Below are 11,067 nucleotides of genomic sequence, written 5' to 3'. Positions count from 1 at the left end.
GCAGGGAAAGGGTTACTGGCAGTGAAGCGTCTACACTGCATATCACCTTGGATTAACTAGCTGACTTCCTATTAAACAATGATTTTGCAATGTATTTCAGAGCATGTCAGCCACCTAACTGAGCTTATTTCATTTGTAGCACAATAGGGATAAAATTTAAATCCCACGCCTCTGCTGATTGTCTTTAGGGTCCATTACTGATTCTAGACTTAGTCCTTTAGTCCATTCAAGTCAAATAATTTATTTATTGCAGATGATTTTTAAGATTTTTACATTTTTTAATAACGCAACCATGCAAAAATTGTATAGAAAAAATGTCCAACTTATAGAGTGGTTCTATGAGCTACATTACTACAGCAGACTCACCTAATCTTGGGCATATTTTACTGGAACTGCATAACATCACTCCACCACCATGATCCAGGCAATTGTATAATCTCTGATACCATGTTACCAGTGGCTCACCAAGATCAGCTATTCCATCACTTTTTCTGCTTGTAAAGATATATTTGAAATGTGCTGATAACCCATTTCCTTTATGTGGGCTGAAGTAGTGAGTTTTTCTTTTAATTTACAACAAGCAAAGGACTTTCAGATCTGGTTCCTAGTCATATTAAATTGTAAGGTACATTAGATATAGGTTTTTGTGCTTTGCAACTGTTTAGTTAATTCACCCTCCTGTCTTCTCTAGTTGCAAGTTTACAGTTAAGCGAGATTTATCTTACTCTTTCTCCTCCATACTGCCACCTGCCTGTCTGCCAAGGAGGATGCCAGATGGAAGAACCTGTAAAAGAGAAAGCCAAAATAACTCACATGTCCATATATTAAAAATATAGCTGGCTCTACGTAGAAGTGTTTAACACTCAAAATGGCTCAATTTCTACTTTCTTGAACCCACTTGTGGAATTATTAGCTATCTGGTGTCATTATACTGATTTATGAAGTCAGTTGCCTTCAAGCTTGGGCAGAGCAATATATTTAATTTAATTAATTTATTCAGTGTAAGAAATGTTTTGTATTTATCTCATGTATGGACTTTCTGCATGATCCATTTTCTTTTAGGTGTGATATATATGGTATGGTATTTAGTAGAATTACAAATGTCTAAATTCATTTTGGATGCAAATTTCTTTTGGAGATATTCCATCTGCATCAAAAAATCCAAAGAGAGAAGCATCATAAGTGTCCACAAAAACATCTTCAAACAGCATAACCATTCTGGAACATCAATAATAATAAGTGCAATACTATTTTCAATTCAGACTGATTTCTGAATGGTCATGATACATGGTATATTGCTGAAAATTAAGCTTTGCATATCCCATCACTCTGTTTATTTTTTGCCGCTTTTTTTTTTTTTTTGCCAGATTCTTATCAAATAAATGCAACAGAGGTGACACTTCAAAAACATTTAAAAACAGAACAGTAGTGTATACATTTTGAATACTTTTGTGCAATAATTGTATCTTTAAAATATCTCTGTTCTAAATTCAAACATATTTCACATAAATCTTTCCTTTGTGGAGTTAGCATGTTCACATATACTATCATATCAACTGCCATTCATAAACAAAGTAACACAATTTTTCTACCTTTGAATGAGTCCAACTGATCTTTTTATTACATTTTAGCGTCTAACTGATTCTGCTTTCTAAAAGCAGATCTGACCATAAATCTTCTTTGACAAAACTGCAGTGCAGTAAGTTTCTGTAGTAAATTACTGCAACAAGAGCTCAACAAGATACTGAAGTATTGCAGAGTTTGAGGTGGGCCACAAGAGATTAAAATAAAACCATATTTATCTTATCATGTCAAAGGTGTATTTCCTTCTTTATAATTTAAGTCAGAACAACTGTAGAGCCTAAACTTTGGTGATCATAGTGCTATATGACTGTCTATTGCTGTTTAAAATACAAACAAAATATCCATTCTTGTTTTTGTCAAAGACAGATGTACAGAACAGAACACTCACAATTATGATTCAAAAATTATTGTCAGTGTCACTCGGTTTTATCTGTGCCTGTCTGTCTGGTATTACGCTTAAAATTTAGAGAGGACTTTGCAGAGGAAAATGCTGCATTCAAAATAAATGTATCTCCCTCAACTGTGACTGTTGCTAATCGTAGCCAACAACAGATCACAGATTGTTATACTTTGTTGCTGGGAATATAATCTGTACAATTTCTACACATTAATTGTCATATTCAAATACCTCACTAATAAAATAGAAGCAATATGCATTGTATTGAAGTATTAGTTTTAATAAAACATCAGCAAATTTCAGTATCTGCATCAAATCGTAAATTTGATGATCTTTAAATTACCTTGCAGGTACATCTCCTCCCCCTCTCCAAACATCTGCTCTACAATGTGCATCTGGCACATGGGATGATAGTGTTTTTCTCCAGCCTCAGATAAACACAAAAAAGGGCACATATCAGTCATTCACCTTACATATTTTGTATATATACTCATATGGGGGTACTCATATTAATTTCTGCTTTATTTCCCAAATAATGAACTTTATTTGCAGTTTAAATGCTAATGACAGGCAGGGAACACACTGTCTGCAGTAAGTGTGTCTGAAACAGCAGAGGGACCACAGGATGCAAATGTAAATAAATCATACTGAGTTTGTCCTGTTTAGATCATGGTGTTTTGCTGTGAAAATACACAAAAAATGTGCAGAAAAATACTTTGTTTCTCCGTTTTCACCATTTGGGATGAAATTATATTGACTCATTTGAAACAAAGTGACAGATAACATGCCATAAATAAATGGCACTGGTTTTATTTTATATACCACTATCACTCTGCCATTCAAAAAGTTTGGGGTTGGTGAGATTTTATGAAAGTCTCTGAGGGTTCTTCACAAGGCCACGCTTATTGGATCATTAGCGTTAAATACAGTAAAAAAACAATAATGATGTGAAATTATTGTGGCGAATTATTCAACTTTATTCTGTGTTAATATATTTTAAAATGCACTTCATTCCCATAACTGTACCATTATCACCAAAAGAAAAGGGTAAAGTCTTGTTCTTCATTTCTTATTCTCTCTAATATTAATTTTATTTTAATTTAATCGTTTTAGTGTTTCATAAGAGCTCTATCAGGCTGTAATAATGCACTATTCCTTTAAATATTTGGGGTCCCTTCCAAGTTAGATTTAGTTCATGAGGTAAATAGTTCCGTCCATTCCTGAAAGAGTACAGATTAGCAAAATCAATCTTTTATATCTTCCTGTCATCCATTTTTCATCAGCCTTCATTAGAAGTCCTAAAAGACCCATCTATGATCGGAAATTTTCAGCAAGCTGTATCATACTACTTTTACTGTTCTAGTATTCTTCAACTTTATACTGTATAGTGCTTTAACAACCTATGTTGTTAAAAGCGTATATAAATGAAAAAGATTGATTGATTGGATTGTAACGATCGATTTAATATCTCACATATCAAAACATGCACTAGAAAATCTACTCATCCCCTCCATTCACTTTCAACACAGTTACAGTCCTGCCCTCAAAATGTCATGACATTTCAGGCTCAGATATAATTCCCAATCAATGCCACAGAGCAAATAAGACCTGCAAACCGTGCTCTGTTTGTGCTCTACTTCTGTTACCTTACTTTACAACAGCAACCAATGGACTGTTTAAAAATCCCTCAAATACACAATAAAATCCTTCACCTTTGATTACCTCAGTACCCCGTTGCTGCCTAGACTTGGGACCTGGCATTACTCCTGAAAGGTGGGCTAATTATTCTAGTTAACATTAGGATACCTGTATCAACTAGCCTTCAGTTCATGTAAAAAATGTTGCTGAGGGCAAAAGCACAGATGCCAAGATATTGTTTTGCATGACTTCATTTATTTTACATCTGCTCAAAGCGCTTGGCATAGAAATTGTGTAGTTAAACTACCATCCTAAACCATGATGTCACAAAGTGACTCAATCTAATTTTACAGGTTACTGAGAGCAAGTGGCAGTGCCAATGGGACAGTTGCTATAGCAACAGTGTCCTACTCACTGACACACACACACAGATACACCTATTTATAGAGCTTTAAAGTACGCTAAGCTGTAGATCTTTATGCATATGTGACAGATATGAAATGTATGCTTTTTAACAAGCAACATTTACTCATGAGACTACTAATGGCAAACTCAAAACCAACTAAATCCAGGGGTGCTTGTTAGAGTGTAACAAAATGGCTGTTTTCAGAAATTAAGAAAGGTTTGTATGTAAGTACAAAAGAGAGTGAACAAAGCAGAAAAAGTGAGAGGCAAAAAAAGAGCAGATATATTGTTTCTTTACTGTAATTATGATACAGATGGGTTGGAATTGACTGAGATTGTCTTTGTGAATATGACCACTTCGGATTACAGAGTACAAGCCCAAGCTCTCAGATCGAATAAAAGCCTTCTACACACACTGTAAAGCTGTATAAACTCAACAACAAAGTCTTAAGTTACACAGTCCAAAATGAAATAGCATTAATAAACCATTCTACTCCGTGAATGTGAAACCTTTGAAACAGAATATGGAGAAAATGGCTTTATTTCTCACGCACTTTGAGACATCTTGGTTTTATGCAAGTTCACTCTTAAATGTTGATGATTTATTTAGCAGAAATGCACAAGTTAAATTTGAAATCTGTCTCTTGAAAATGGATCAATTCATCCTGCACTGCAGATTTTTATCCAATAAAAATTCTTTAGCATTAGAATGTCCCTCTCTCCTCATTCATGGCTGTCATGTAACTAATACCTATACTGGCTATTATTAAATTAAATTAAATTAACTCTTTCATTATGTCCTGGAAAACCAGGAAAAACTTTTTCATTCATTTTGTGTTAATATTATGACTAAAATGTGTTTAATGTTAAAATTTATTTAATTTGTGTTGATCCATTCATCTACTTCCATTTGTTAATGAATCCATTCATTAATGAACCCTGACAAATAGAAAAGTTTTCTTTAAACCTCAAGTACTTTTCCAGTGATGTATTTCTTGCAGGTTTCACACTGGATGCCAAACATGGCGTGGGTAGTCTGCCTCACAGTAGGGATCCTGTCCCTGCAGAACATCAACACACATTACAGAAGAAGTATTTCACTAGAACTCAAGGGATGTGACAGATCTCGGTTTGCTCTGGCCTTGAGAAACCCTCTGTTCTTTTCATATTTCAGCACATCAATAACGTTGAGTCCTTCCAGAGGGTCCAGCAGCCTCAGAGATTGCATTACTACGATCGAGCAAAGTACACACACAATTCACACACAGAGAAGAGTGAGAGTGGGACTAACTTGCTGATATATTCTGCATTAAGCACTTTATTGCACACTTTGCACTTGAAGCAGCCAAGGTGCCAGTGCTTGTCCAACGCCACCAGAGACTGCTCATTTTAAACTCCTTCCCACAGCCACAGCAATCTGCAGTGAGCGAGACAAAAGTGCAGTGTATTACTAGTGAAACGGCAGGTAAGCTGTCATTGCAGACATTTAGGAAATGAATGAGTGAGTGTGTTTTAGAGAGAAAGAGACTAACACAGAATGAAATAGATTGCAATGCAGAAACAGTACTCACTGTGCACAGCCTGTGGGGATGCCGTGCTGTTGATCGGCACAGGCTGAGTGCATTTTCACAAACGCACTCCTTCCCATTAAACGTCACGCGGCCCCCAGCTGGAAAAGGCTGCCTGCCAGAAATACACACACACACACACACAGTCACCTCATCACTCACCAAAGTTATAAAGTCACTTTCACATGAGGATGAACTACACTAGTTTCTCAAACTATTTTAAATTTAGATCAGATGCAGGGACACGCACAACTCACAAAAAGGGTGACAAATGAAACTTTTAGCATAATCGAGCTGGCGACACTGTACGATTATTACTTTGTTAATCTTTTAAATTAAATCACTTAAATTGTAAGCAAATGCAGAGGTATAGTTCTCCCAAAATTTTATAAAAAAAACCAGGACACTTTCATTTACAAAAATCTTTAAAGTCTTTAGAAGTAATGAGAACGAAAGCTGTCAGACAAACAGCACCCTAAAATAAGTTTAAAGAAAGTCTTCTAAAGCTATTTACTAGCTCTTTATTTGAATATTTGCACATGACGCATCAAAACCAGTTATGACACACATGACAACCAATGTTGTTTGGCATCACTGCTATGTTTTTGCATGCATACTTTCAGATCTTTGGACAGGGTTTCAGGAAATAATTACTAATATTTTAGCCTGACTTTCACACACAAAAAATAAAAATACTTGCAGCATTAAATATAGCATGGCATACCTTTGAACTACTTTTTTGGTGCTTTTTTTGGTATTGACCAAAAACCTACCCGCAACGTGATAATAACGTTAAAAGTTTTGGGCACCAAATTCTGTAAAATGAGAACTCTGTCAAAAAAAAGGAATAAATATACATTTTTTAATCATTTAACTCCTTCATATAAATCAACATTTGGTGTGACCATCCTTTGTGTTTAATGCAGTTTTTGCCCTAGATGCACTTGTGCATAATTTTCAGGTAGCTCTGCAGGTAGGTCTCTTGAAGTATCTTGGAGATGTTGCCACAGTTTTTCTAGATTTAGCCTGTCTCAGTTTGTTCTGTATCTTAATTTTATTGGATGATGATGAGATCAGATCTCTGTATGGAGCACTATTGTCAGACTATAATTAGACTTATAATATCGATTTTAAATATGAAATAAATGTAAGTAAATACTGATATTAAATAAATATAAACCTAAATTCATGTAGTTTATGTAGTTTTAACCAAGTTAAGTAAAACCGGTTTTAAATTTAAAAATTGACATATGCAAGTATCTGTTTTAAACATGCCTTGGAAAACGTGATTACTGGTGTGTATCTTAAGACAAAACAAAGGCACTGACATGTTTTAAGGTCAGTCAGTTTCTTTTTGTTAAACAGCTCAGATTTACATTTTAGTCCAGGACTAGGGCTTAAGCCTTGCCTGTGAAACCAGGGGGTAAGACATTTCTGGTGATACAGCACAATTAACATGGCAGGCATAAGACCTCTCAGCTAAAGCAGGTCATTATAAGACAGGCTTATGATGGCACCTGTCCAATTATCTCTTTGGCTGATAGTTCAGTACGAGAGCTGATGATATCACAGTATGTTGATCATCAGCTCGTGCTCTCACCGTCCAAATGAAGAGTGAAAGTCCATGTCCAATTAACACACCATCGCCTGACAGTGAATTACTAACGAAGCTAGTCTATGTTATCCAAAACTCTGTGATGGATACTGGTTGTCTGTTTTTCTTGGTATAACAACGAATACTGTTCCTGTGGTTGCTGGCCCAGTTTAGTTTTATAAATGTCATCATTTAGTTCTGTAGACCTCTGTTCACACCTACTACTCACTGTCTGCCTTTGAAGTTATAATAATAGAAGTAACAATAATTTCTTACTGGCAAAATGTAGAAACACTACTTGTGGGAATAAGTTAAATAAAGTCATCCAGAGTCACTACAAGTGAGATTTATGAGGTGATTTAAAATCCAGTCAAACCCAAGACACCAACTGGGTACACCATGTCCACAGAAGCATGGGCACTGCTATTAAAATGTAGGAGGGCCACGTTCTGAGCAACATGTCACATACACAACAGCCATTCAGAGACTGAGGGACACCCTACACCACTCTGGAAATAAGTGGCCTGGGAGCACAGCATACACTTAACATTCTTACTGAAAGCTGACAGGTCCCCTTTCCTTCCCTCCTGAGTAACAAGTCTGCTCTTCCCATAAAATTCACTCACACACACTGTCAGCGGAAGAACATTTCAAAATAAAACACTACAAATGGCATTTCCACAAGCTAGCATAAACACACACACACATGGAAACACAGTAGTACATCTCCGTGAGATACAAAACCCTGCATGCAAAAAGTCCTGATTGCATTTTTTTTTACACGCATTGTGCACATAATTTTTGTTCACACTATTTACATAATATAATACACTGGAAAGAAATTAATAGATAAGCGAACACTGTTAATGTCTGAAGAAGCACAATGAATTATAAAGCAATTATTATAATTATTATTATTAAGACATTAACTGTGTAAATTATTAATATTTGACAATCACATTTAACTGATACTAATTGTAATATGTGATCCAGCACCACTATACCAGTCATAAGGTTCAATATTTTATGTTTGAATGTGTGTCTTACTTGCAGATGGCACAGACAAAGCAGCGCTGGATGGTATGTCTTGCCCAGGCGAGACACAACTTCCCCTTCAATGAACTCTTCACAGCTGAAGCAACGGGTGCCATATAGTCGCTGATAATCCAGAGTGCAGATATACTCGCCTTGACGCACAAAAAGCCTCCTGAGCCAAATCAACATCCACACACTGCAGAAAAGGAAAAGAGAGACAGTTATTGTTACAATGTGCGCATGTTTAATGATAACATGACATTTCCAGAATGCAATCTGTGTGCAAAACCTAAAAAGAATATTCAAGCAAGATTACATGGAGCAGAAACCTGTTGGTGCTTCTATTTAAGGTCACTAATAATCAGTGTTCTAAATATACAATATTGATGGACCTAATGGATCTAATACACAGATTAGACTTACAGCTTATAGCAAAAGTCATGTATGGATCTTAATGTGACAAACATGACCACAAAAACTTTTGAGTTTGCCAGTGTTAATTTCGATGATGAAGAATTTATGAATTTTGACAATGTTTTTTACTTCAAAGACAATTTTGTCAATACAAAATGAGAAGAAAATATTTGGGAGGGAAAGTTTGAAAGACATCCAACAAAGTGGTGCCTATTAAGTGACTAACGTTTGCTGTCAAAATGAACACCGGTTTGTGCTTTAACTGGTTTGAGAAATAAACACGAGTATTACCCATAATGACATAATGATGACTACCCAAATTACGTGTTTGGGTGTGTGTCCAATTGTTTATGTGAGCAGAATAATTGTTGTGTTTCTAATCAGCACACCATGACATCATCCAGGAGAGTGGGCAGGTGCTTGAGTGGACAGGACAAAACAAAATGAAACACAACCTTCCTCTAATTTTCCCCCCTCTTTCTCATTGACTTTCTTCATCTCTCCTCACTCTCTCTTTCCTTTTCTCACAGCCCTTTTTCCACTAAAACAGGAACCACATCAGGAACATAATACACACAGACACGCTCCGATGACATCATTCTCAGGGCCGATCCATTTTCCACCTCCTCTGAGGTAAATGATAACTGTGGAATTTCCTTCTCTCCCATGGCTTTTCTTTCTGAGATTTCTCATTCTGAATAACAGACAAAAACTCTTTCTTCGGTCCTTATTAGTCTGCTTTTATCATTTTAACAGTAAAACATTCTAAAAATGCTATGGTAAAAAAAAAAATTCCTGCTATATACAATAAAAAACAATGTAATACATTGATGTAATTTTAAAGTAAAATACTGTACATTTTTCAGAAGCAAATAAGACATTGAACAGAAGGAAACACTCAATTCAAATCCATATTAATTTTATTGCTTTTTATTCTTACTGCATTTTTCAATAATCGTAATTTTTTTAGAGAAGCATTTGAGAATAACTTGAAACATATGCATCAGTATGCATCCTCACAGTTAACCACCCGCCTCTGTAAGATCCAATCTTGACTGACCTCACTTTGCTGTTACATAATAAGCTTTAGCACTCTCTTGCTCTTTTACACACCAAACTGCACACTTATACTAATACGTGTACTAATTCCTATGCTAGCACAACACAGTGTGTTCTAGTAACGTTCCTCTCGTAGTAAAAATCCAAACAATAACACAGGAATGTTGCTCAGGAAATCACAGGCATATTTTCCACAGCTGCTAAAGAATGATTGGTTGGCGCCTGTGATGTGGAAGGTTAGGCTAGGTTATAGGCATATGCGATGTGACAATGTGTGAAATCTGTTGCAAATGAATTAAAACTTCCTCATAAAAGGCCTTAAAGAGAACATCTAAGGTAAGAGGGCAGCACACACCCAGAGTAAGACTGAAAACAACATTTAATCCTCTCATTTCTTTAAGCAAAATGGATTTTTAATAGAAGCCATGGATGCTTTATGAATGCATGATGCTATATGAATTTGACCAATGATAGACATGCATCTTATTTTGATCATCTTCAGATACTTCTCATAAGAGAATAAGACACCTTTATAAGATACTTCTATTAATATGTATAACTTGGGTATGGGTAATGGTGTATAACTTGTTTAAAGGTGGGTTAAGGTGTATGAGATGGGTTAACAGTGTAATTATAAATCTAATTACATGAATTAATTACAGATGTAATTGCATATAGGTATTATAGAAATATAAAATATAAAATAATATAATATAATAAGTATGATGTATAAACATGTATGTACACAATAAGTGCACTGTAAAAAATTATTAATTTAAATGTAAGTACATAGTTAAGGCCAACTAATAGTGGGAGCAAATTATCTTTTGCATAAACATTCCTAATTTTTTTCAGTTACTAATTGTGCTGCCAATAGAGTAAAATAGAAATGATTGATCCCATTGATCCCATTGACTAATACTTTTCACTAAAGGTTTTTGTGGACCCCTCAGCATCCTATTGCAGCTCTGCCCCTGGACCCCAGATTGAAAACCACTGCTCTAAGCATACTTTTACCCATCGAGTACTGAGGAATGTAACCCAAACCCTGCAATGATAAGAAGTCCTCAACACTGGGCACCACAGGGTGTGTCTTTCACCCTGCCGGGTATATTTAGCTCAGCTGCAGACAGAAAACAACACCTGAATAAGAGCAGCAAAGAATGTCTCCCATGATCACACACGAGCAGCTGAAAGTGTGCACATTATAATGTTAGTTATCATTTTGAAATCTAGAGGATGTTTTCATTCAAAACAACAAATACCAGAACAATTCCAGGAACAGCCCTGCCTGGGTTTAAGTGCTCCAGATGGACACCCCATCAGTGCCTTGGGAATGAACACTTTGGGTGCTTAAGCTCCCAAGAACGTCA

The 11,067-nt window shown here is 35.7% G+C and overlaps 1 protein-coding gene and 1 pseudogene across 1 annotated transcript in view; one reads left to right on the top strand and one right to left on the bottom strand.

The window, feature by feature from the left end:
* thrab (thyroid hormone receptor alpha b) overlaps positions 1-11,067 on the top strand; it is a 628,197-nt gene that overhangs the window by 227,282 nt on the left and 389,848 nt on the right. The gene's annotated exons all lie outside the window — the stretch shown is intronic.
* Positions 717-11,067, bottom strand: part of LOC122355803 — a 29,780-nt pseudogene continuing 19,429 nt past the window's right edge.

Source organism: Puntigrus tetrazona, chromosome 12, assembly GCF_018831695.1.
Source record: "Puntigrus tetrazona isolate hp1 chromosome 12, ASM1883169v1, whole genome shotgun sequence".
NCBI classification, from domain to species: Eukaryota; Metazoa; Chordata; class Actinopteri; order Cypriniformes; family Cyprinidae; genus Puntigrus; species Puntigrus tetrazona.
This window is presented reverse-complemented; position numbering and strand designations above follow the sequence as displayed.